General features: G+C 42.8%; 1 long non-coding RNA gene across 1 annotated transcript in view; it reads left to right on the top strand.

Moving 5' to 3' along the window:
- LOC135271382 (uncharacterized) overlaps positions 1-27,223 on the top strand; it is a 29,979-nt gene extending 2,756 nt beyond the window's left edge. Inside the window, exons 2-4 of the long non-coding RNA XR_010339482.1 lie at positions 348-498; positions 17,982-18,017; positions 25,494-27,223. This is a non-coding gene — a long non-coding RNA (uncharacterized LOC135271382). The remainder of the gene's footprint in view (positions 1-347; positions 499-17,981; positions 18,018-25,493) is intronic.
- Positions 27,224-27,930: the final 707 nt, after the last annotated feature.

Raw genomic sequence — 27,930 nt, 5'->3', positions numbered from 1 at the left:
GGTCAGAGAGAAGCAAGGTATCCAGGGACAATGGAATTGGCTGGTTGTTGCTCAATTGCATTGAGGTTCTACCGTAGTATAATGAAAAGCTGAAGGCAGTTAGGGAACAATTCAAAGCCAAGTCTGAAGGCCAGAGGGACTCTGGGAAAGAGGCCTGTATCCACTCCATTCAGAGTAGAAACAGCAGAAGACCAAACTATGGTTTTAATAGGCTTGCCTAGCTTCAAAGATGATTATCATTACGTAAGATCAGAGCACTGGTTGGGAAAACATGGAACTCTTGTGCATGGGATGGAGACATGTGGGTGGACGCCTCCAAATATTTTGAGCCTTCAAACTCTTCTAAGCCCTCAGAGCCTGCAGAGGTGGCTCACCCTTCCCTGTTATGATCCAGAACTCCCTATATGGGACAACATCACAGAGTTCTGTCCCCATGAGCTAAGGAGGGCTTCTCAGGATCCTCAGTTTCTTGCCTGGTTGCCAGACCAATCACTAGAGGTAAGTCACAACATTACCAAGCCAAGAATGTTATGAGCTGGAAAGAGACTGTACCTCCCGCAAATTGTGAAAAATTAGCCCCCATGTACTAGAAGGAAGGAACTGGATTTTGAAGACACTTGATCAAGGAGGCAGGATAAAGGAGAGCAAAGGAACCTGAGGGCATTTTCTCAGGATGTGGGACATAATGCTTGGCAAAGACCCTAGAGGATGACACAAACGTGCTGCTTGGGTGGTTCAACAAGCCTGGAGATAGGTCCATGCCAGGTGGAGCTGAAACAAAACAGTTTTTTAAAGGCTCCAGGAAGTGAATATGCTGGAGAGGATATTTTATGGAGATCAGAAGACCCATCAGAGGATTATGTTGCAGAGGGAGGTCTGGAGAACACAGCATTCACCAAGCCACTGGGAAATTAGCTGACGACTTTCCTCTGCAGGCCACAACTGATGGTGTGAAAGGCTGTTGTGGAGTTGAATCCATGGAGAACGTGATGATGGGGTGAAACACTTGGGAAGCTTGTGAGGATACTTCTTAATACACTTAATCAAAAGAAAGCCAACGCAGGCCAGGTGCAGTGGCTCCCACCTGTAATCCCAGCACTTTGGGAGGCTAAGGTGAGTGGATCACTTGAGGTCAGGAGTTCAAGACCAGCCTGGCCAACATGGTGAAACCCCATCTCTACTAAAAATATAAAAATTAGCCAGGCGTGGTGGTGTGCACCTGTGGTCTCAGCTACTTGGGAGGGTGAGACAAGAGAATCGCTTGAATCTGGAAGGTGGAGGTTGCAGTGAGCTGAACTTGCACCATTGTGCTCCAGCCTGGGTGACAGAGTGAGACTCTGTATCAAAAACAAAAACAAAAACAAAACAAAAAAGCCAACACGGATGCCCAGGAGGCTGAGGGTGTTTGCTCTTTCAAATATTTGCAATCCCTTGTCTAGTACCTAGAGCCTGAGGCAGTTTTCAGACCTGGAGTCCCCCAGTAGAAAGGGTGGCCATGTTCCCAGGATGAAGGACCCAGCAATACCACACCAAGTCTATGATGGTAGAATTCCCATTGTTCTCCCCTAAAGGACATTTATTCAAGTGACTCTACTCTGGGGAAAAACTCTCAGACGTTTTGAAGATTATTGGATGCCCTGCAGGGATGGATGGAGGTAGGCATTGAGGTGTGCAATGGCTCAGATGTTCACTGGAGAAAGAACTTACTTGGCAGCTGCAAGGAGTGTGGGCAGCCGACAGCTTCCAGCTACAGCACCTAGAGGATCTGCTTGAGCTTCTGAGCCAAGACCACACTTTTTCTGGGCAGCTCCCAGCCAATAATGGCACCGTGGTGGTACCAAGGCCGTGTCTGTCCAGCACAGGAATCCTCTAGTGTGCAGTCTTTGCTCCAGAGCTTCCCACCACTTCGGCCAAATCCATCCATATCTGACCCACCAAAATCTGATGTTCTCTCTTGTCTATCTTGTTTTCTACCCGTTTTCCTTTTGTAAGTGTCAAATCTGCATCGTGATCTGGAGGCTTTCCATGCCTGGGCAATCTTCATATTTCCTCTTATGTTTTTACAAACATTATCCCCCCACCCCAAACCTCTTGCACTTCTAACTCAGCCTCATTATCTGCCTTCCTTTGGATGCAGCTGACATGATGCTCTGGTCTGCTGGGTTGTAGTCTGTTTCGGCACAGATGAGGCGGTCGGATGCGGTGAATGGCTTCGCAGAGGCTGGCTAACACATGGAAATGTTTATTTGCATTTAAAAAGTTGATTCACAAAGTAGTACCAGATTTTCTCATTACAGTATTTTAATGCAGGAGCTCTTACAGTTAAAATATTCTGGAAGTTGAGCAGGAAAACTACATTGAAGATAAATCTGAGTTAATTACAGTTGCACAAGTTTTGTTTTAAATGTAAGCATCTACCCTACTTCCTTCAACCAGAGTTAGGCCGGGGTTCTGTGAGTTGCACACAGACATTTCTTGCTTGTTATGGAAGTTGCTTTTTGTATTTCAGAAGCAGCTAAATTCTGGGCAACAAAGCCAAACTGGTCTCACATTTAGATTAAGCATCTTCTATGGCTGAGCCACTTCCTGTTGAATGTTTGATAGTCACCCAAAATTAAAGGCAGTGGTGGTTCCACTCTTCGCCTTCTGTTTCAACGCTCCCTTGCCTTTCTTATTTCCCAGTGCTATTTGTGGCACTGCAATCATATCTGTTTGCTAGGTTTAGGCAACAACAGCATCTTGGCTGCCACTTTAAAAAAAAAATTGAGATCATTGACAACAGCTCCATTCCTCTGACTTCGGGAGAGATCACATGGCTTCTCACCATGGCTGAGACAAGGGTGGGAGCGGGAAGGTCTTTCCGTTTCTTCATCCAGGCATTTAGTGAATAAACCCACTTCCTCAAAATAGCTTTTATCCACAGAACACAATCTTTTACCTAAGATTCTTTATTTGGTTTTCCATCATCCAGTCTTCTCTTTTTTTTCTCTTTTGAAGCTTGAAGCCCACGGACTTTGAGATTTGTTGCATCTTTATCCACAAATCTCCTCCCTTTAATAACTGGTCTTCTCAGGACTTAAATTTCAGCCAAACCAACAGCTTCAACACACCCAGCCCGTTTTTCTTCTTCGGATACTGAATATTACTAGACTGTTTTCCAGCCATTCTCATTTTATCAATATCTCCTTCAATCTTGAGAGTCCTTCTTAAGAACCATTTCCTTCTAAAGGTCTATTCTAACTGCCTCCCAATGATTTCTTCTTCTTCAGTCATGATCTTAATTCTTCCCTGGCCATGAGCTTGTTTGTACAAGTGTAAAGATAAATGGTGGCTGGCAGAATGCCTGTGCTTGAAAGAGACAACTGGCATATTTGCCAATTTCTTCTGTCTTATAGAACTGTGATCAGACTACCCTACCTTCATTACAATCACAAATGTGTGAGAATGAAGGAGAGGCCAGGGATGCCTGTAATATTAGCATTTCAGGAGGTTGAGAGGGGAGGATTCCTTGAGCCCAGAAGTTTGAGACCAGCCTGGGCAATGAGCAAGCAGTTCAATGAGAGATGAGCAGGTGGGAAGACTATCACTACTACTTCAGAGGAAACCCTGTCTCTACAAATAATACAAAAAATTAGCCTGGCTGAGTGTATGCCTGTGGTCCCAGCTACTCAGGAGGCTGAAGTGGGAGGATCATCTGAACCCAAGAGGTGGAGGCTTCAGTGAGCCCTAATTGCATCACTGCACCTCAGCCTGGGTGACAGTGAAACCCAATCTCAAAAAAAAAAAAAAAAAAAAAAAAAAAAAGAATAAAGGAGAATATTCAAAATCACCATCTGAAATTTGAGGACGAAGGAACGAATTTGGCTACTTTGTGATTCTTATATAGTTGTTTGCTGTCAGAGCTAAGGGTTTTACCTGAGTTAACAAATAACTATGCTATGAGTAACAAAAATGCTGAGCTGAAGACTTGCTAATACTTTTCCTAGTATTAGCTGGTTTCCCCTGAGTTAGAACATACCTATGAGAACACAGGGGGAGATCTCTCCAAATGTAACGGACACCAGGCTGTTTGTGTAGAACTGTTTACCTATCACCCTCTGAGCCAGACATCTGACATCTTTGTTGCCTTTTTGTTTCTAGGTCTTGGTACTCTTGACATGTTTATTCCTTGATTTTAATTCTTGGCCTTTGTTGCATTTAATACCCTTTAGTTCTTTAAACCAGAATTGTCTGGAAGGCAACTGAAAGTTAAACAGAGATAAAGGAAATCCAGATCACAGTATATTCCTCATAGTTCTAACATCGGCATTTCGGGAACAGAAGGCAAACGTTTTAAATGTTTCGTCGACTGCAATTAAATGAAATGGTCAACTATTCATCGTTAGACAGTTCAGGGATGTATGTCTGCGATTCACACATTTCCTCTCCTAGCTTGTTCTTTCAATAAAGAGGTCACAATGAGAGTGACTTTTAGCCTAAATAGTAAACAGCTACCTTTGCCTTTATGTCTCTTGTAATAATTGTTGTGTTGGGCAAGGATTAAATGTGATATGTGCGTTGTGATCTGTTTCAGAACAGGAGAGGAAATGTGTTGGTCTTCCCCAGAATCACCTCTGTGAGCCCCTTAAGACTCTAGTAGACAGAGCACTGAACAGCATCCCTCAGAGAACGGTTTTAGCTGGCAATCTGCCTTCTCACCATCTAGATTATAGAGTGGATCTATGTTTTGCAGCTTTTAGGCTCCAGACCTTTTTTTTTTTTTTTTCCAGTCTCAACCCCTAAATCCTAATGAGACCAAATTCTCCATTGTTTTTATAAGTGTGTAGAAGCTATTCCAAAACTTTTAGATTTCATTGACTAGTAAATTTCCAAAAGATATTTTTGAAGCCTTGCTTAAAGTTTTTAATATTTTTATTTTCTCAAGTAAAAACAGTTTTTAAAAAGAGATTGTCAAACCGATATTTTTTCTAGAAATATTTACTGTGGCAGATACTCCCCTCTCTTTCCTTTTTGGCAAAACTTCAGTTTCACGTGGGAGTTTATCCCTCTCCTGTACGAGTTAAAGTTAAATCTTGACAAGTCGAAACCTATAAGTCAATATCCTTGACAGCGACTGGCTTAAGGGGAGGCACAAGATCCTTTTCTGGACTACTGTGTACACGGGAAGGTCTGTTAGGGGTTTATGCTGCTCTGTTTCCATTTGTCCTGCTCCAGCCAGAATTCATCTGTCTTTTTCTGCTTTTCTCTGTGCCCCAGGAGGCTGACCTCTAAGGTTTGGACTGTGAAGTCTTCCTTGTCCTCTGGTGTTCCTCTGGATTTGGCTAATGGAGGCATTGCGAGGAGGACGGAGTATTCACGACTCGACCTCAGACTCCTTTCCTTCTGGCTGCGATCCGGACAGTAGCTGCGTTTCTCTAAGGCACAGCTCTGGTGTCAGGCAAGCTCTCTTCCTCAGCTACAGCTCTCTTTATGGAGGGTGGAAACTTCTTTTTTTCTTTCTCCTTCAGGACCGGAAGTAGGGAGACTCCACTATAATCCTTGGCAGCTCACCTTTCTTCCTTGGTTCTCTTAACTTTGCCTGCTTGCAGTCTTTAAACAGCCAGGTACAGTGGTTCATGCCTGTAATCCCAGCAGTTTGGGGGGCTGAGGCAGGAGGATCACTTGAGTCCAGGAGTTCGAGACCAGCCTGGGCAACAAAATGAGACCCCTGTTTTTACAAAAAATAAAACAATTAGCCAGGTATGATGGCAAATGCCTGTGGTCCCGTGGGAGGCTGAGGCAGGAGGAGGATGGTTTGAGCCCAGGAGGTTGAGGCTGCAGTGAGCTGTGTTTGTGCCACTGCACTCCAACCTGGGCAACAGAGAAAAATAATAATATCTCAATAATAATAATAATAATAAAAGGAAGAAACTTGCTCCTTGTGATATATGGGGCAAGATGTTTTGACCCTTCCTTTTTTCTGGGCTTTGGGTCTTTAAGGCATTCACTTAGCCTCTCTGGGTTACCAGAGTTGTGATCTCTAGCACTGAGGTGATTAATTCTGTTCTGCTCACCTCTCAGGGTCAGACAGGATCAAATGATACAGATGACAGCATGTTGTGACACACAGCCTTCCACACTAGTGCAAGGTATCACTGAGGTTCTACTCTGATGTGTGACCCAGTTGCACAATCACCAGGCACTGTGAGTGCTATGGCCAGCACCCCCCTGAAGAGGAAGGCTGGAACAAGATGCAATCCTACCCCTGGGTAGCTTCATTTGGCTGAAAAAAAATCACTTACCCAAGGCTGTGTGCCTAGACTGTGCTGAGAAGCCAGGGGAAACAGAGAGATGTCTCAACCAGGGCATTTACAAACTGATGCCTGGGAACACCATCAGACTTAACAAAGGACACTTAGTTTAATGTATTTGCTAACATAGCCACCTGGCAGTTCAAAATGAAGTCACGTTTGTTTAAGAAAATTATAAATAAATGTGTTTTTGATTCAAGTTCGTCTTATTGACCCCTCCTCCTAAGTGTTTCTGAAATCTGCCCCCTTCTCTCCATCACCACCACAGCTTTATTCCAGGCCTGCCTTGCCTCTCGTGTCCATCAGACTCTCAGCCTCCCACTTGGTCTCTTTTGTTCCAATTTCTTTCCTCCAGCAACCTACTGTCCACACCCACCTCACATCTTCTCTGCCTCTAGTCAGATCCTGTCACTTCCCTGCTTAGCATCTTCTGGTATTTCTCCATTCTTCCTCCTTCTATGTTGCACTGAGACTTCCAGCCTCCCCAAGGCTGGACGGGGTTGCTCCTGTGTGCTTGGTGGGCATGCTCACCCACCTTGACCCACCTTCCCTCCTTGATCTCACCTGGTGGCCTCACATCACACTTCTTTGAGGAGGGAGAATGCTCTCAAACTCCCACTAAATCTTCTCATCAAAACTGCTGACTTGAGGCTTGCACAAGAAAGTGAAACAGGATATGGAAAAGAATTATCACAGACCCCCACTAGACGTCAACCAGGTGTCTTTTTTTTTTCTCTCTCTTTGAGACTGAGTCTTGCTCTGTTTCCTAAGCTGGAGTGCAATGGCATGATCTTGGCTCACTGTAACCTCTATGTGTCAGGTTCAAGTGATTCTTGATTCTCGTGCCTCAGCCTCCTGAGTAGGAGTAGCTGGGACTACAGGCACCTGCTACCACACCCACTTAATTTTTCTATTTTTAGTAGAGGTGGGGTTTTGCTGTTTTGGCCAGACTGGTCACCAACTCTTGACCTCAAGTGATCCATCTGCCTTGGCTTCCCAAAGTGCTGGGATTACAGGTGTGAGCCACTGCGCCTGGCCCATCTCCTGCTAAACCTATAATCATCTCCCTCCACTGTTTTCTCTTTCTTCCCTCCAGGTACAATTGTCACGCATCCCTCCCTTGTCTAAGGCCAGTCCCTACGCTCATGCCGTGCACATGATCCCTGAACCATCTCAGGGACTTCCTCCTTTTATTATCGCCTCTAACTCCAACCTCATCAAGCTCCCCTTTTCTTCTGGATAATTCCCATCAGCATGCAAACATTCTGAATGTTTTTCCTTGGTCCTTTATAGGATGTCTAGCTATCATTCCATTTGTCTGCTTTTTATGCCTAAAATTCATGGAAGAGTCAGCCGGGCATGCCGTCTCACATCCTGACCTCTTCTCCTTGTCAGCCGGGTTCCCCTTCCGCTGCTTGATGGTAACTCCTGCTCCAGGTAATCAGTGACCTCCTCATTGCCACACTCAGGGCTCAGCTTTCTTTCTTTCCTTTCTTTCTTTTTTCTTTTTCTTTTTTTTTTTTTTTTTGAGACAGAGTCTCACTCTGTTGCTCAGGCTGGAGTGCAATGATATGATCTCAGTTCACTGTAACCTCCACCTTCCAAGTTCAAGTGATCCTCCTGCCTCAGCCTCCTGAGTAGCTGGGATTACAGGCATGTGCCACCATGCCTGCTAATTTTTGTATTTCTAGTAGAGTCGAGGTTTTGCCACGTTGGTCAGGCTGGTCTCAAACTCCTGACCTCAAGTGATCTGCCCGTCTTGGCCTCCCAAAGTGCTGGGATTACAGGCGTGAGCCACTGTGTCCGGCCTAAGCTTTGTGCCTTCATCTTGCTCCTTGCTCAAGGGCAGTCACCACCTCCCCTGGGTTTCTTTGTCTTTCCCAGTTCCTTCTCTGGCTCCTCCTCCCCTCCTAACACAGCTATACGACTGTGTTCCTGAGCCTTCCTCTGCTCTTGCCACACTCTCTGTGGGTGGTCCCAACTTGACCCATGGCTTTAAATAGCATTTATTTGCTGGTGATTCCTAAATTTATAGCCTTAGCTCAGACCACTGCTTCTTTCAACTTCAGACTTGTGTATCCAACCACCCTCTCTCCACTCCCATGTAGCAATTTCACAAGTATCCCAAAGTTAATATGTCCCGAAATGAACTCTTGATTCCTGCCACTTCAATCTATTTCTCTCCTGTCTTCCCTGTCTCAATAAATCACACCTTCATCCACCTGTGGCTCCATTCAGAACCCAGGATGGCCTACATGTCTTTTCCTTATACTTACCTTCATAGCCAAGTTGTCAGAAATTCCAGACTATTCTACCTCTAAAACACATCCTGAATCAGTCTACCTATTCCCTCCTCTCTCTCTCACTATAGTTCAAGCCACCACCAGTTTTCTCGTCTCCTTCTTCTTCTTTTTTTTTTTTTTTTTTGACATGGTCTTGCTCTATTGCCCAGGCTGGAGTGCAGTGGCACAATCATAGCTAACTGTAGCCTCCACTTCCTGGGCTCAAATGATCCTCCCACCTCAGCCTCCCAGGCAGCTAGGACTATAGGCCACACTACTATGCTTAGTTAATCTTTAAAAAACTTTTTTGTAGAGACAAAGTCTTGCTATGTTACCCAGGCTGGTCTCAAACTACTGTCCTGAAGTGATCTTCCTGCCCTGGCTTCCCAAAATGCTGAGATTACAGGTGTCAGCTACCATGCCCAGCTCACCGTCAGCTTCTTAAGTGGCTCCCCTGATTCCACTTGTGGAATGCTTTGATCTCTTCCTATGCAGGAGCCAGGGAAAGTGTGATGCCTGTATGAATCCTTCAGTGGCTCCCCATTGCCCAGCTCATAGGGCCCTACTTGGTTTGGCCCCTGCCTTTCTTTAAGCCCTCCTTCTCTCCCCATGTCTCTGCCCTCCTCTTCCCATAACCCGTGGCTGGCCCTCCTCATATCTGTCTGTTTCACTGATGAATACTCGGTCTCTGGTAACTGCCCCAGCACAGAGGCTGTGCAAATCAATATTTGTTTTGTGCAAAGAAATATTTGAATTTATTGCTAGGTGCTAGATCCTAGAGTAACTAAGATGAACTAAAGAAAGTCCCCACCAAACAGGAGCTATTAGTTAAGTCAATGGCACAAATGTGTACACAGAGAATATTTACAATTCATTGTGATGGGGTGAATACGAGGGGAAGCCAAGGAAAGGCTTCTCAGGAAAGGAACACTTGAACACAGTTGATGAACCTCCCCATAAATCTAAAACATCGCATAAAAACAATTTCAGGAAATCAAATGGAAAAATATGCTAAAATATCAATATTAGTATTCCTGGCTTTTAGCTTGGTGGAAGGTTTTTTTCTTCCCTATTTTGATATTTCCAAATATTCTAACAGGAACTATAAAAATACTTAGCTTTTTATGATTAAAAAAAGTTAAAAAAAAAAACCTGGAGGAAATAGTTCTTCACACACACACACACACACACACACACACACTAGAATAAAAACAAATGGAAACAAACGAAAACCCCTGAGTAATGCAAACACACACCACACATTGATATTATAAAACAAGACACACTGGGATATCTCACTACGCATTTTCTCATGTGTTTCTGGAAGTCAGCTACAGGTACTGGAAATAAAGCTGCTTCTCGAAATAAATTTTCCAAAAACAACAAAAAAATTGAAGAAGAAAAGGAGAAAAAGGATGAGAAATGTTGAAATCTTTTTACTGAGTTTATGAGTTGAGTGGGTAGCAGGGAAAGGCTGGGCTGGGAGGGAATGGGGAGGAAAGAAAATAGGATTTGTTGGTGATGTTCCACTCGTAAAAGCCAGTGGATATTTTTACAGGTACCAGCCAGTCCTTCCTGAAAATCCTCTAATGGCGACAGGCTGTGACATGGCAATAGGAAGATAAACGCTTTTCTGAAGAGTAATTTTAGTGCCGTGTGGAAAATGTGAAGGGGAAAAAAACGATGGAATGGAAAATCCATCCATGGGCCAACCCACACCACAGAAGCGCTGGGGACCTTGTGTGTCCTAATTAGCCCCTACACCGGGAACAGCAGCCCCAGCAGAGGCCTCTCCCTGGGCAAATGCCCTCGTCCTTTGTGGGGGCAGCCTGGGTGAAGAGCATTCATTTACTCCACATGCCCTGAGTGTGGCTATCAATTTGAGGGTGCAGAAGAGTTGCAAAGTATAAAAAGCTACCAAGCAGTGACCTTTTCCCCTTATTCTACAATGTAAGTCTATTTTCCATAATGGGTATTTAGATGTCAGTGAATGGAGCATTCCCAAGGCAGGCAGTGTTGCAGGAAAGCTGCTAGTAATCTCGAATCTCTCTCCCACTCTGCTTCTTTTTCTACCCTAGTCAACCCTTCTGCAATCACGATGAAGTTCACGCAGATCTCACCAAGACTCACGCCTCTTCCTTTTGCATTCTCTCCGTGCTGAGATGATCCTTATGTAGCACTCTTTTGAAGTTCAGAATTTTACCATGCTCCTATGGCAAGCTTTAGGGTTTCCAGTGCCCGAGCACCACCCAGCTGGCAGAAGCTAAAAAAAGACGGCGTCATGAGATAAGCCCTGCTTGTCTGTGGGGGATTCATAGCTTTCTCCCGTCTTCTTTACTCATACAGCTTCTCTTCCAAGTCAGAGACTTTGAAATGATAGGAAATTCTGAAGATTTCCTGAGAGCTCTGTACTGAGACATCTTTAAACATCTAAGAGAAACATGGGCAACTGTAATTTCCTTCCTAGAACCAGCTCACTAGATGATACAGTTCTGTTTTAATGAGGGCAGCTGATGGCTGAAAATAAGAATCACACCCCGTGTTCAGATCATTGCCATTTTATGTTTTGAGGTACCACTGACCCTTGAGCATCCTGAAGGTGAGGGGTGCTACGCATACTCCTGCATACTCCAAAATCTGTGTATACTTTTTGCCTTCCCAAAAACTTAATGACTCATAGCCTGCTATTGACTAGAAACCTTATCCATAAGATAAACCCTTGATTAACACACATTTTGTATGTTCTATGTATTCTGTACTGTATTCTAACAATAAAGTAAGTTAGAGAAAAGGAAATGTTATTATGAAAATTATAAGGAAGAGAAAATGTATTTGTTATTCATTAAGTGGGAGTGGATCATCATAAAGGTCTTCATTCTACTTTTCTCTGTGTTGAGTGGGCTGGGGAGGAGGAGAGAGAGGAGAGGTTGGTCTCGGGGGTGGCAGGGGTGGAAGAAAATCCACGTGTAAGTGGAAACCTGCAGTTCAAGAGTCAACCATATATTTTTTTTCCAGTAAAAGGAACTTTCTACTCCCACACAGGCAGTCATTGAGTTCTAATGGTTGACATTTAAAACACAAGAACAGTAAGATCTACAGGAATAATTTCACATTTAATTTAAAACAGGAGACAATCCAAAAGGACTTAGCATAAAGGAGATGGTTCCTGGTCCAGTCTTAAGCCACCTGCTGTGATATGTCCAAAGTCCGTGTTCGGTCCTGATACTCCAGGCAATAACTGGGAATGTTTACTTCTCTTGTCTTTAATCCTTAGCCTAAGAGTTTGTCTGTTTCTTAGTTTTAATTGTTGTCTTTTGAGGGGTTTCAATCAGGTCTGGTTGGATGTAGAATTAAGTTGGAACCTGGTGTGAAGGAGTTTACTTTATTTCTTTTGCTATAATTGAAAACGGTAGCCAGGCCTAAGGGATTGCTAACAGGATTGCTAATTTGACACCATTATATTCGGGTTAACACTTAAGCGTGAGTTCAACAAATGGAAAGCAACAATTGCAAGGATGTAATTCTAAAGAGGAACATGATGTTAAATAATCTGGCTTATAAAATCATACCACTGCATTTTCCAATTAATGTCTCTTCATGGTCACCTTCCCACATGGCTTTACCCCTGTGTTCACAGGACAGTGGGTGTGTTTGATTCTACCTCCTGGGAGGACCTGCAAGAGAACCAAAAGACAGAGGCCCATAAAGACAGAGGTGTTCCTTCTCATTCCTTTGTTTGTTTATTTGAGACAGGGTCTCACTCTGTTGCCCAGACCAGAGTACAGTGGTGCAGTCACTGCTTACTGCAGCCTCAAACACCTGGGCTCAAGCACTCCTCCCACTTCGGTCTCTCAAAGTACCTGGGACCGCAGGCAGGCATCACGATGCCTGGCTTATTTTTAAATTTGTTGTGGAGATGGGAGTCTCACTATATTGCCCAGGCTGGTCTCAAACTCCTGACCTCAAGTGCTTCTCCCACCTGGGCCTCCCAGTGTTGGAATGACAGGCATGAGCCACCACACCATGCCCCCTCTCATTCTCATCTTGGGACATCTTCAGGGTTCCATTTTGCTTCTAAAATCCTTCCTCCTCTCCAATCCTGGGATGTCCACTTCCTGCAGGGAGAGACCAACTCCCACCCTGGACTTCGAACACTCTTACCCCCAGTCCTCAGTAGGACCAGCATCAGGCTCTAACAGATTAAGCCCTATGGCCACACAAAAGGCAGACACCCCCATCAGAGGACAGAGGAATTATGTTGTCATATGAAACTTTCCTATTTTCCAGAGTGTGACACGCAGATTTTTAAAACAGAAATCAGGAAATGGGGAAATTATATAGCTATGCGTATGTGACTGTATCTTACCTAGACATCAGTTTGCCCTTTGCTTGTGGTAAAATAATATGGACGATATTGTTTTGAGGGGTCACTGAGATTTTCAGACTCTCTGAACAGACCGTTGAGAGAGTCTGAAATGGTTTCCTTGGTGAAACCATTTCTTAGCAGATTAGTTTCTTTATAAATTATGAAAACATGGCACCTAATGATGACCTCAACACAAATAAAATGATGAGACCCAGGCTGCCGTGGACCTCAGAGGTTCTAGGGAGGTCTGTTCTCATGACCGTATGCATTTGAGTTTGACCTAAAGATAACAAAAATGCACTTCAAAATATTAGGCTGCAGTTGGTTCACTGATCAAAAGGAGGAGGGAGTTGTTTTGAAGGTTTCGTTCTGGCTTATACCATGGTGGCATTGCACATCCCCTCAGACCTGTTCCTTTGTATCCTTAGCCAACATATTCAGAAACGGAAAGGGTCTGTTGCCTGAAAAGAGAGCAACAAAGCCCTCCAAGCTGGAGTAAATCTGACACCAAAACAGATTGCAGCAATAATAAGAAAAAAAATTCATTAAGCCAGACATGTTTGAAATATAGGGACTCCCTGTGGAACCGCAATGAAGACAGATCAGACACAAAAGCATTCACTGTCTCCATTGTAAAATCAAAGCTCCAGTTTATGGGGCGACTTTGAACATAGCTGAAGTAATAGGTTCATTATTCTGCCTAATCCCCACTTTTCACTGTGAAGCAATGTTAAAATGTTAGGATTCTTTGGAGATATGAATGAACAAATACTGAGTTTCCATGAAATTTTTAGGGACATGTTTTATTTTCCCCAATAAAAAATTCACCTATTTCTTTAATGTGGTTAATCTCAAACGTGTTCCCATAGAAGCAACTGATGATTAGACAGCAAAGTCAAACAGTTATTTTTAAGAATATGTGCTATGACCCAGAATTGGTGCGTAACTTTAGCTACAGATATAGAATCTAAAAATGGGAACCTCCATAGAATCTGGCAGGAAGAAAGTGGTACTTGGGCTGAAAGGGGTCCAAAAATGAGTGTCATTAAATTTTCACTACACTGTAAAATAATGTGGTTTTGAAAGATCATTTAAAAATTTCTCGAAAATCTTAGTTTACACAAAAATTTGATAAGTAAATAATGTTTGTAACAGTTTGATGGGAATAGGGTGGGAAAAAACTTGGCCAAATTGGACTTTCCTTTGAAAGAATCTTTAGAATTAAAATATTACGACTAATGATGACATAATATGTTGGCAGAAGGAAGATACGTTGGAATGATCTTAAAATGAGCAGTTCAAGGTAATTCTTGGCGGTCTTATGATCATGGACATGGGTTTATTAAAAATCATTCTTGCAATTATTATAAGGAAAATCATAACCTCAAATATCAGACATTCTAAATTTAAACATTTCTTTTTATAGGTTTCTGTAATAAATTGTTAATGTAGTGCTCCTTAAATAATTGATTATTAAAAATGGCCCTGGGTTATACAATAAGAATAAATGTAATATCATTTTAAATAATCTTTGAGGGATTATTATTCAAGATATTTAGTTTTATCAACACAGAACCCTCTAAAGACTTGCAGGGCAGACATATTTCCTTTTTGCAAATTTAAGAAGTGTAAGCTTTTGCCTTGCCTAACGCTGAGAACCGCTGGAGTGAGTAGCCAGCTCTTCTGTCCTCTGGATTAATGGCCACTGTGTTTTGGTGATTGAGGAAGATGCTTTTGCTTCTGGGTTGCTCTTGAATGAGACCTAAAGCTTTAAAAATAGTCTTGGCTTAGTTTCAGGTTAAAAAAATAATGCATCATCACCCCTTGCCATTCCATAGTGAATGAATGCACTACAAGTCTTCACTTAACTTTGTTATTATTTTAAATTACAACATTTTTTAAGAGACAGACAGGGTCTTGCTCTGTTGCTCAGGCTGGAGTGCAGTGGTGCAATCCTAGCTCACTGCAGCCTCCACCTCCTGGGCTTAAGTGATCCTTGACCTTAGCCTCCCGAGTAGCTGGGACTATAGGTGTGCGCCATCGTGCCTGGCTAATTTTTTTTTCCTTTTTGTAGATTCAGGAACTTGCTATGTTGCCCAGGCTGGTCTTGAATTTTTGATCTCAAGCAGTCCTCTTGCCGTGGCCTCCCAAAGCTCTGAGATTATAGGAGTAAGCCACCGTGTCTGGCCCTAATTATTCATTTTAATATATAAAATCTAGGGCCGTTTTGTGTCCTATCTGTGGAATTTCCTCGTTCTTTTGGGGAATTGTCTTTCATTTAAAGAGGTTTTGTCTAATAGGCAATGGGATATCTACAAGTACGGAGTTTGGGAGAAAGGTAAGGTGAGGATGTTATTTTGGGAGTCCCCAGCATGGAATCAGACATCTAGGGTGTGAAGATGGATGGAAAAGGAAAGCTGAGGTCTGAGAACTAGTAGTGTCAGTGTAGAGCACTGATGTGGTAAAGCTGTCGTCTAGTGATGCAGAGTGTAGAGCAGGGCTTCCTTCCCAGCTGCACAGCAGTTTGAAATCACATAGCCTTGGAAGCCAAACTTAGGAAGTGTTCAGGAGAGGTGGATTGTTCAGCCGTGCCAAGCACAGCGGATGCAACAGATAAGACAACACTGGCCATTCATTTTGTCAGTAGTGAGGTCATGTTGATCTTGACAAGGCAGTTTCTGTGGACGAGTGAAGATGAAAGTCTAAATGGAATTTTTTTTTTTAAATTTGTATTTTTTGAGACAGGGTCTCACTCTGTCACCCAGATTGGAGTGCAGTGGCATGAATGCAGCTCACTGCAGCCTCGACCTCCCGGGCTCAAGTGATCCTCTTGCCTGGGCCTACCAAAGTGCTAGGATTACAGGCGTGAACCACTGCACCCAGCCTAAAAAATGTTTTGAACGGGGTGCCAGCATTAAGAAATTGGGAGGTTTTTAATTAAATCATCTGGATTTCTGGCTTCTTTTGACATCATTGGGTTCATTGCTAAAGAAGAGTAGCCGGTTGGGGTCCACGAGGGTCCTTCCCTCTGGGGCTTCTCAGTTTGACTCATTCCTCAGCTGGCCTCTCTGTTACCTGCGTGGTGCACTCAGCCTCAGCTTCTGGATTGTTCCGGAACTTCCAGTGCTCTTCTCTTACGTGTTCCCGGTCAGGCCTCTGTGGACGGTGTCAGAGGCCGTCACTGCCCTAGTGTAGGGATCAAAATCTCCATTATACATTTTTCCTTTGGTGCCCAGTGCCTCCTTGTTTCCTGCAATAAGACAACATTTGGAAACCTGGTTTCTGATTAGAGCTCAGCTTTATTTTGAAATCTCTCTCTTTTCTGAATTCTTCTCACTTTTCTGAGTCTCAGCGTCCTTATTTGTAGAATACATTATCTGGACAGATGAGCTGTGAGGTCGTGGACTGTCTGTGGTTATGGTGAATTTATTCTGAAACGTGTCTGCGTGTTATGTGTCCCTTAGCTGAGGGGTACAGGGCCAGTGCGGAGGGTACTCTTTTTAGCAGGAGCCTTGCCTGACATGGGAGATAATGGCCTATTTCCCTTCTGTCAAATCGAAGCCTAGGGAATTTCTGAAATACTGGAACCCACTCCATTGGCTTATGGCTCCATGTAAGCTGTAAAACACACACTCAACACCTGATACTTTTCATTATGATGAAAGGACTCTCAAGTGCAAGTGACAGAGAATGTTGATCTATGGTTAGGGGCGTAACACGTGCTTGACTGTCTTCAGAAGAGTTTTGCCCGGTTGTGGCTTTAACTTGACATCCAGACAACAAAGCTCCCTGATCACATTTAATTAGAAAATTTAATAACCCCCGTGTTGAGTATTTTTGCTGCCCCCACAGGTTAACCTTTAACAAATGAAGCTTTCGTCACCACACAGCCTCAGGAATGTCCTCTCTGTGATGAATGTGTCTAAATTTGTGTGGACATGAGGACTCTGAAGGATGGAAGAGTCCCATTGTGTGTGGAAAAGTTCCTAGGGAGCCAGCTCTAGTGGAATCGATGTTACCAAGACACTAGGAAAGACTTCCTAGGCCCACAGCCCCTAATCACACTCATGCACACTAAATGACAACATCTAGAAGACACCCATTTCTCCAGCTACTTAAATACCAGACACACATAAGCAGCCCAATAATTTCCCCAAGATTTTTAAATAAATGGTCATCTATATAAAAATGGAATGATGGGCCGGGTGTGGTAGCTCACACCTGTAATCTCAGCACTTTAGGAGGCCAAGGTGGGAGGATTGCTTGAGCCTCGGAGTTTGAGACCAGCCTGGGTAACACAGCAAGACCCCATCTCTATTAAAGATTAAAAAAATTAGCTAGGCATGGTGATGTGTGCCTGTAGTCCCCACTACATGGGAGGCTGTGGTGGGAGGATTGCCTGAGCCCAGGTGTTCGAGGCTGCAGTGAGCTATGATTGTGCCACTGCACTCTAGCCTGAGTGATGGAGTGAGTCCCTGTCTCAAACAATAAAATTAAATAAAAATCGAACAATGGTTTACTGTGGGTCACAGCAGCACAGCGGTTGCTGGGACATGTTTGTGATGATGTAAGGGGACAGTTGGTGTTCTGTGGACAAGAAAAAAGTGTCAAAAAAAACTCTGTATTTCATTTTGTAAATATCTCATAAGCATTACGAAACAATGCTTATTTACTATTTAGCAGAAGATACTCTAGATGTACAAGCTTGAAGATAATTTGAAAAAACCGGTAACACTGTGGGATCTTTCCCAAGAGCTGTTGCATCACTGTTTCCTGGGGTTTAACTGGATAATATCACAACAAATCCTTCTATGTGATTTTGTCCTACTGCTCCCTGTACATCAGAGAAATTTTGATTTACAGTCATTTTTATTTATAATTATTAATGATGGCTTCAAAATGAAGATTTTTTGAGGCAATGAATGTGTAATGCACATTTCTATTCCTTTCAGGTTATGCTGGATAAGTACACAGCTTAAATTATGTTCAGTCTCTATTATTTAAGGTTTAATGTTGTAATTGTTTTTGTTCGTTTCTTTTCAGGTAAGCCTCGAATTGTATGACTGGCACACGATGATGGTAAGTACTTATTATACACCACGATGTATTTGTATGATATGTGATATATTTTTATTAAGTAAAAAAGTTTTCTAATATATATACACACATACACATGCATACATATGTGTACTTAACACTTAATTATTCTAATGAAACTTTACATTCCTTATTGTGTACTATACCTTATGTGCTCAAAGTGCCGTTTTGCATCCCTGGATCTGTTTGAAATCAAGATCTCTGGCTTGTAGATGTATTTTTAATTGGGAACAGATGAGCCCCTGGCCACCCGGGTGAATTATTTGGGACTGTGGTGTGTGCGCCTCGAACACTCTGCACCCTGTTTCTTCTGCTTCCCTAGGGAGGTGATTGGTGAGTCTTAGGGAGAGGCTAGGACAAAGATCTCGTGGCCTGGGGAGGACAGGTTATAGTTTAAGCTAACACCCTGTCCTTGTGTGCTAGGAGGTCACCAAGGAAGGAGGTGGCCTTGTCCCCCGGGGAGTTTGCACTTGCGTGCCTGTGGTTTGTCACGTACCCAAGGTGACTGGAGAGACTGGCTGGGTCCTGGAGCAGTCTCACCTTTTACATTTTAAGTTAATTATTACTTTTTGAAAGGAAGTTTCCCTTTGTTGTGCAGGCTAGCCTCAAACTCCTGGGCTCAAATGATCCTCTTGTCTCAAGTGATCCTCAGGCTGAGATGACAGTAGCTAGGTTGACAGGCATGAGCCGCTGTATTAGTCCATTTTCATACAGCTATGGAGAAACACCTGAGACTGGCAATTTACAAAGCAAAGGAGGTTTAATGGACTCACAGTTCCACGTGGCTGGGGAGGCCTCGCAATCATGGTGGAAGGTGAAAGAGGAGTAAAGTCATGTCTCACATAGTGGCAAGCAGGAGAGTGTGTGCAGGGGAACTGCCCTTTATAAAAACCATCAGATCCCATGAGACTTACTCACTACCACAAGAACAGCACGAGAAAAACCCAGCCCCATGATTCCATTACCTCCCACCGGGTCCCTTCCACGACATATGGGGATTATGGGAAGCATAATTCAAGATGAGATTTGGGTTGGAACACAGCCAAACTGTACCTGGCCAAGCCTACAGCACCCCGTCTTCCCAGGTGGTCTCCCATCCAAATACTAACCCGGCCCAAACCTGCTTAGCTTCTGCTTTCGGACGAGATGAGGTGCATTATCTTCAAGTTGTGGTATATGCACCATCAATTCTAGCTTCTACAAAATGTGCAGGGACATTGAATAGATCTTGTCCAAATCCCGATTTTTCTCTGTCAAGCATTGCCACATCCCACAGTAGGAATGGGTTAGAGAACATGGTAATGCCACAGTTCAACCACCCCAGAGTGACAGAAAAATGAGATGTGTGGAGATAAATACTACTGCAAAAGCTCTCCTGTTTCCTAAGCACTCAGCATTCTATAGCAGAATGGGCATCTATTCTGGACTCCAATGTTACCTTGCCTAGGACTTTGTGACTGTCAAGGTGTGACTACATGTATGTCCAGTTAACCACCAAAATAAGAACAAGGGCTTCTTCCAATCTCCGCTTCCTCTACTCAGAGGATGTGTGTGTGTGGGGAAAGATTGCCTGCTGAACTCCACACACCTTCGAACACCAACATCCCCCCAACTTTGCACTTGCTGTTTCAGGTCACTTAAGCCGATATTAACGTTCCTTCTCATTTATTCTCCTCCCTTTTTGATGTTAAAAAAAAAATTTCATTCCATTGTTTAAGGCCAGATGCCATGAATGAAGATTGCTGGTTAACAGTGAATATGTGGCCATGTGTGGTGGCTCACACCTATAATCCCAGCACTTTGGGAGGCCTAGGTAGGAGGATCACCTGAGGTCAGGAGTTTGAGACCAGTCTGGCCAACATGGTGAAACGCTGTTTCTACTAAAAATACAAAAACTAGCTGGACATGGTGGTGGGTGTCTACAGTCCCAGCTACTGGGGAGGCTGAGGCAGGAGAATCACTTGAAACTGGGAGGTGGAAGTTGCAGTGAGCGGAGATTGCACCACTGCACTCCAGCCTGGGCAACAGAATGAGACTCTGTCAAAAAACAAAAACAAAAACAAAACAAAACCAAAAAACAAAAAAACACCAAACAAAACCCAGGGAATATGCATGAAGGATAAGCTTTACTATCTTGTGATGAATAAAAGGAAATGTGTTCTGAAGGCATCAGGTGACTTATCTTTGAATCTCTGGGACACTGTCACAGAACTGTGGGGAGTTTAAGCCCAGACAGAATTGTCTGAGATTATTAAATGAAGCAGTCCCACATTCACGGTGACTCAGACTGTTAGCACTTCCTTTCTTCTGGGATCCAGCCTGTTGTGGCCTCTTTAGCGTCCGTGGTGACTGAGCAGAACACTGCCAAGTCCTTAGCAACCTATTCAGGAGCTCTGTGGGGATGGCCGGGGAGCCCCAGGTTTGCAAATGCAACTGCAAGTCAGCCTGGAAAGTCGGCACCACGGTGCCCCCTCCCTGCCCGGCTCCTTCCAAGAAATTCCCAGCTACCCTGCTGTTTATTAAACAGCTCAGTAAAGAAAGCACAAGGGGCAAAACAGCCATCCTAGATGAGCAGAAGGCATTCACAAGTTGCCAGAGTGATTTTGTCCGAGTGTTCGGCCTGGAGGTGGCTGAAAGAGGAATAATGAAACAGAACGGGCGGTCCAAAGGGACATGAAACACTGATGACACAGTGGGTATTTCTTTGTAGTTAGGCACTCTCTTTGCCAGCGTGAACACGCAACTTGAACTTACTCAACAGTTTAAAGTCAGGGATTCCAGAGACTTAGCTTCGGAATACCCACTGTTCAGGGACAATGCTGACATTTACAAGGCTGATGTGAAAGATCACATGTGTGAATGGAAATGCTTTATCTTTATGGATTTATCCTCTAATGATGCATGCTGCAAAGTAGTATCCTGAAGCAATGGAGATATTGAAATAAATAAAAAGTTATGAATAATTTTATACACACACACATCCAAAAGCAGCTGCATTTTTACAGATTAGCTATTTAACTGGTCAAGGGCAGTTAGGCTTAATTAAGGTGAACCTAGCCACTAAAGTTAATAAACTCTCCCATGGGAGCTATGAATCCAGAGGGTGAAAGGAAGTTGTCTGTTTAATAGCTAATTAAATGACTGGTGTTTTCCTACAGTATCATTTTCTGGGATTTGCAAGCTAACAAGAAGCCATCACTCTGATTTCTTTTCTTTTTTTTTTTTTTGAGATGGAATCTCACTCTGTCGCCCAGGCTGGAGTGCAGTGGAGTGATCTCGGCTCACTGCAACCTTCGCCTCCCTGGTTCAAGCGATTCTCCTGCTTCAGCCTTCTGAGTAGCTGGGATTACAGGTGCATGCCACCATACCCAGCTAATTTTTGTACTTTTAATAGGGATGGGGTTTCACCATGTTGGTCAAGCTGGTCTGAAACTCCTGACGTCATGATCTGCCCACCTCGGCCTCCCAAAGTACTGGGATTACAGGCATGAGCCACCGCACCTGGCCCAATTTCTTTTTTAATCAAGAAGATTTAAGACAATTTTTGCTTTGTAAAGCAACAAAAAAAATTCATATAGACTTTATGGAAGATTTGTTTGTTTTTTAAGAAAACCTTAACTATTATAAGTATTTCCCTAGTTGCCTGTAACCTAAAAAGTCAAGACATTTGCTATTGGATTAACAATGCTTGACTGACTCACATATTGATTTTGAGTTATTATTTCAGCTAAGATGAAAGAAAGTTTCATAAAGAGAGCAGTGAAAACCCAGGTCCCTTGGCCCCCAGGGTGGTTTTGTGGTAATACGTTAAGAGGTTAGGGAGCTTTAATCAGTGACTTTGGCATCTTCACTCAGTATATGAAAGAATTATGAAGGTTCCTTAGGTACCGGACTTCCTACTAAGGAGGGAGCTTATAACTCAAAAACTTAAGGATTTAAGTGCATTGACTAAAATTCAGTTGTGAGAGAACAAGGGAGAATTCTTGTTTGAGAATTCTCTGCATAATCATTTGACAATCTGTATAAGACTTTCTTATAATACTTTACTGAGGTAAATTTAAATATAGTGAAGTGAAAAAATCTAAGGTAAAAAATGTGATGACTTTTATATATATGCTTACAGCCACGTGACCACCGCAGTTCCATGTTCCTCAGGTGAGTGAGATTCTAGTCTTTAAGAGGTTTTTGTTTTGCTTTGCTTTGCTTTTTTACTTTTTCTTTCTTTCTTTTAAACAGCCTGGCACTTAAAGTGAGCCAACTATTTCACCAGGAATACTCAGGTATAGAACCAGTTATTGGGGCTGGGTGTGGTGGCTCATGCCTGTAATCCCAGCACGTTGGGAGGCTGGGCAGTTGGATCACCTTGGGTCAGGAGTTTGAGACAAGCCTGGCCAACATGGTGAAACCCTGTCTTTACTAAAAATGCAAAATTAGCCGAGTATGGTGGTGCATACTTGTAATCCCAGCTACTTGGGAAGTTGAGGCAGCAGAATTGCTGAAACCCGGGAGGCAGAGGTGGCAGTGAGCCGAGATCATGCCATTGCACTCCAGTCTGGGCAATAAGAATGAAACTCTGTCTTTAAAAGGAGAAGGAGGAGGAGGAGGAAGAGGAAGTAATAATGGTTTATTGGACTTGATTTTGGTAACTTCTTGAAGGATTTTGAAGGGTAATTTTGAGCATATGAAATTTTTGCAACAAGAAATTATTTTACTCCTTCCTAAGATAGGATTCCCCTATAGTCTCAGAACAAAGGAAGTTCTTTGAATAGACTATTTCAGCCTTAGGGAAACACACATTTTAGTACTTCATTTTATAGTGGGTGGGTAAAAATTTCATTATGGATATTCATCAGTTCTCTTAATTTAAAATCATAAATTAAAAATCCCTAATTTAAAAGTAGGGGTTTAATGTTTCCATTGTGGAAGGCTTTGGGATCTTGATGTTTGAGTTAGTTTCCTGACCCAAAGGCTTAGACAGTGGAAGCCTCTTTTTTTTTTTTTTTTTTCAGACGGAGTCTCACTGTGTCGCCAGGCTGGAGTGCAGTGGCGCGTTCTTGGCTCACTGCAACCTCCATCTCCCGGGTTCAAGCAATTCTTTCCCTAGTCTCCAGCATTCTTTAAAAACAGAATTACAGGAGATAATATATGCAGTGCCTGGCACACAACAGGGGGAAAGCAAATGTAAGCTCTTTTCTCCTCCCTCGCCATCCTTCTCCTTGATCCCACTTGTAAATGTCACAGCTGAATACAGGTAGCTGCGAATAGATCGAGATGTCGGATGGTGGAGAAGGGTGACTCTTGAGTTAAGGCAGAGACCAGGGTGAGGTGTCGGTGGAGAACATAGGTAGGTTCAGGGTCTAGCAGGTGAGTTGGGCTGGTGTCCTGAAATATAAGCCTTGTTGGCAAACACAGGCAATAGAAGGTCCAAGCGATGAGAGTTGATGTGAAGGACCAATGGATGTTGGGAAACAGTTGAGCATTGGAGATTAGTTGAGCACAGTCATTCCATTCAATTCAACAAACATTTGTGCAGTCTGTCCTATGTGCAACTAAATGCTCTAAGATTTCTGAGTTAGGCACAGTCTAGCATGTGGCAAGTATAACTGCTGACCTTGGGCAAAGACAATCAATCTCTGCTCTGGCTTGAATAATCTGGTTTGAATAGATAAGGATCACAATGAGCACTGTGTTCGGGGAGGCTACAGGATGGGGGATGACATTTCTGCACGTGCTGATGGTTGCAGCCAAAGACAGGGCTTCTGGGAGACCTGCGTTGTAAATGTTCCATCTGATTGGGCTGTTCCCATTTGTATCTGTCTCCCTCTGGTGCTAGATTTTTTTTTTTTTTGGTTTTATGTGTTTCTAAAACAGAATTCTGTCAATTTCATCTGAGGTCTTCAACTAGAGTTTGGGTTGGAAGGGGCATGCTGTGTAGAGTTTGGAGCACATGGGGCCTGCCAGCCCTATTAAGTTCTATTCTTTTGACTTGTGTATCTCCCCTTGCCCCAGCCCTGTTCCCCACCTGTGAGGCAGCCATTGACTTCCATACATTATGAAATATTATGCACATAAGAGAAAAGAGCTTCATTTTATTTTCTGTGTTTTCCATACTTCGTCAACAATGAAGCATGTTAGAAAAAGTAGAGCTGAAATAATCTTGTCAGGAATTGGCACTGGGTTTCTGGGAAACATAGCCTTAACCACCTCTTTTATTTAGTGTGTTTGTCTAGGAATTGAGAAAAGCTTGAGTGTTGGTTTATTTTCTGTTTCCAACTAAGAGTAATTTCATAAATACTAGAAATCTTGCAGGGAAAAAACCTATTTTCATAAAATGATTAATGCACTAGGCAAGAGAATTTGAATGAGTGGAGACTAGAATTGGATTACTTGATCTGTTTTTTGCTGCAGCATTTTTTTTTTATTTGGAAGCAATCCCCAAAGTTTGGAAATCTGTTTAGGTTATGAAACTCAGTATTCAGATGAATGTCACTTCTTCATTAAACAAAATAAAATACAATTTTGTGCCTTCTGAACTGAAGAGTGGTGTTCCCCATCTCTATGGAGTAGGGGATGAGGGCGGAACCTCCAGCCTATGAATATAGGATCTAACTGCACATACCTCTGTATGCTGAGGGGACTCCCAGTTATAAGGCTGATTTTTTCTTTTCTTTTTTTTTTTTTTGAGATGGAGTTTCACTCTGTTACCCAGGCCGGAGTGCAGTGGCTGATTTCGGCTCACTGCAACCTCTGTCTCCCGGGTTCAAGTGATTCCCCTGCCTCAGCCTACTGAGTAGCTGGGATTACAGGCACCCAACACCACGCCCACCTAATTTTTTTGTGTGTTTTTAGTAGAGACGTGGTTTCCCTATGTTGGCCAGGATGGTCTCAAACTCCTGACGTCGGGTGATCCTCCTGCCTTGGCCTCCCAAAGTGCTGGGATTCAGGTGTCAGTCACCGCGCTCAGCCTGATGTTGTTTTTTATGAGAAGAAACAATTTGCAAAGTCTGATTTAGGAACCAATTAGCTAAATTTAAGATCATGAAAACGAACCAGAAACAGAAGCCTGTGATAAACGACTTTCGCTATTGGGAGATGGACCCCTCACGTCCCATGGGACCTCCAATCAGCGCCCTTGAGAGAATCTCTAGGAAGCCTGAGAGTGAGCGAGGCCTGGGCCATTGGAGACCCCTCCCGGCCCCTGGCCTTCGTCCGCTTTGGGAGAGACCATCCTGTCCTGGAAACACGCTCCGCGGTGACGCCCCGGCGCAGGGTTGGCCTTCTGGAGTCTGTGTCTCTGGAAGCCGCATCCACATCCTGCTTCCCGGTCCACACTGAGTGAGGCCGGGAGAGGGTTTCCAGAGGCACTTCCGTTTCAGCTTGTTTCTATTTTAATGCCTGGAGACAATTAAAGACCAATGCCTGGTGCCAGTCTTTTTTTTTTTTTTTTTTTTTCCACAGTTCACGCTATTCTTAGAAACAGTTGAGCCAGTGGCAGCGGAGTCTGAAGGCTCTGGAATCCTTTCCTTCGTGTGGCAGCAACTTATTTTTCCTGCGGAGGCTCGGTGGTGCTTTTCTTGGGCTCAGGATTGCGGCTTGGATGGCTCATTCCCTGGGAGTGCACACACAGCCCTTTGGAAAGGCAGGAGCAGGACAAGGATCAGTGGCAGGCAAAGAGGCGAAAAAGCAGGACCAGGGTTTCATAGGCAACTGCTTTATTTACAGTTCCAAAAACGGTGCTCGTTCAACTATCCCGAACTTTTGTAGAAGTTCAAACCTGGAAACTGTAGTGATGAAAATGAGAGCTGTGTTTTAAAAAATTACTTTTAACTGTCTATGAAGCAAGTCTACGTTTTGGCAAAATGGGCTGCTTTTAATCTGGTCATGTGGGATTTTAAAAAAATTTTAATTCAGCTGGATTTTGCAAAGCCTTTGCATTGTATGACATGAGGTTATTTAAGGTATAGTTTTGTCTTCAAAGAGAAGAAATAAGACACATGCATGGATTTCTAGATTAAAAATGGGGAATGTTATTACCCAAAAGCATATATTAGAAAGTTCACTTGATGTGATGTTGAACTAGGAACATTCCAGAAGGAGTCTGCATGAAGCAGTGTTTGCTTTTGTATGTTTGAAATGCTCCATAATAAAAATGAAAAACTGTAAGAGCACAAGAAATAATAATGCAGATTATAAAGTAATTAAAATGAAGCAGAAATAAAACCCATAAGATGCAGCCTAAATAAATGATACTTTAAATCAAGCTTGTCCAACCCATGTCTTGCAGCCCAGGGCAGCTTTGAACGAAGCCCAACACAAATTCGTAAACTTTCTTAAAACATTATGACATTTTTTTAGCTCATCAGCTATAATTAGTGTTAGTGTATTTTACATGTGGCCCAAGACAATTTTTCTTCTTCCGACGTGGCCCAGGGAAGCCAAAAGACTGGATATCTCTGCTTTAAATAAACATTTACAGCCTCAATCACATGTATTAGAACATGAGAAAGACTGAAAAATTCGCCAGCTATGTGCTTGACACAGTACAACAGAAAAACAACAGCAAAGCAAGCAAAAGGAAGGCAGAAGAAGGAAGGAAACCATAAAGATAAGGAGAGCAATTAATGAGCTAGAAAACAAAGTAATAATGCAGAAAATCAACCCAACTAAAAGCCAGTTCCTTGAAAAGTGCTAAAGCCATCTCTGGCAAGAATGACCAAGGACACGGAGAAAAAGCATGAAAAAGAAACGGAACATAACTACCGACGAAGATTTTAAAGCCTGTAAGAGAATACTATGGATAAGTTCCCGACAATACATTTGGAAACAGAGAAACCAGACAATCTCCTAGAAAAATATTAATTACAAAAACGGATGAAAGAAAAAGCTAGAATATACCTATAATCAACAAAAGAAGTGAATCAAGTTAATAATCTACAGCCTTCCTTCCTGAGATGCCTCCCCCTCCAAAACACAGGCCAGACAGCCAAGTTTACAAAATCTTCAAAGAACAGATAAGCACTACTTTGTATAAACTTTTTCAAAGAACAGAAAAACGACAACTTCCCACATCATTGTGTATGCGTAACCTTGATAATAAAACTGAACAAGTAAAGTGAGGCAAAATTATAGGTCATTGTTAATTACGAATGTGAGTGTAATGATCTCAAATAAAATATTAGTAAACCAAATCTATCAAAATATTTAAATAATACATTTTTGATCAGTTAGTGTTTATCCTAATGTTGCAGGATGGTTTACATTAGGAAATCTTTTTCATGTAATTCACCACATCTGTACATTTAAAGATGTTCAAATGTTACTGCATATTGCTTACCATTCCATGCGTATGAAATACAAAAATATAGTCAGTTACTGCCTATCTCTGGTGATAGATAGTGAACGATAAAATGGGAATGCTCTAGCTGACACTAAAATATTTCCTTTCTCAAAAAATAAAAAGGTCACTAAAAGAAAGATTGGGTTAAGGATAACACTTCTTAGATCCAGTGGATGAATTATCATTGTTTTTCTTACTTTTTATGAATTGCTGATGTATTACACAACTAAACATGTTTAAGAGAAAAAGGCAAAATCTGAAACTTAGATGATATCCAGCACTGTTCTACTGAGATATTTCATTTATCTTCATTTATGCACTAAATGAGTTTTTTTTTTTAATTAAAATACAAAAATTAGCTGGATGGTGGCACATGCCTGTAATCCCAGCTACTTGGGAGGCTGAGGCAGGAGAATCGCCTGAACTTGGGAGGCGGAGGTTGCAGTGAGTTGAGATCGTGCTACTGCTGTAATAGACTATCTGATATAATAGATTATCTTCTCCATTTAAAACTTTTTCTTAACTAATCTTCTGCCCCACAGTTATTGATGAATCTCC

The sequence above is a fragment of the Aotus nancymaae genome, unplaced genomic scaffold, assembly GCF_030222135.1.
Source record: "Aotus nancymaae isolate 86718 unplaced genomic scaffold, 86718_ANA_hifiasm-v0.15.2.pri h1tg000077l, whole genome shotgun sequence".
Taxonomy (NCBI): domain Eukaryota; kingdom Metazoa; phylum Chordata; class Mammalia; order Primates; family Aotidae; genus Aotus; species Aotus nancymaae.
The sequence above is the reverse complement of the archived record's forward strand: the minus strand, read 5'-3'. Positions and strand labels throughout refer to the sequence as shown.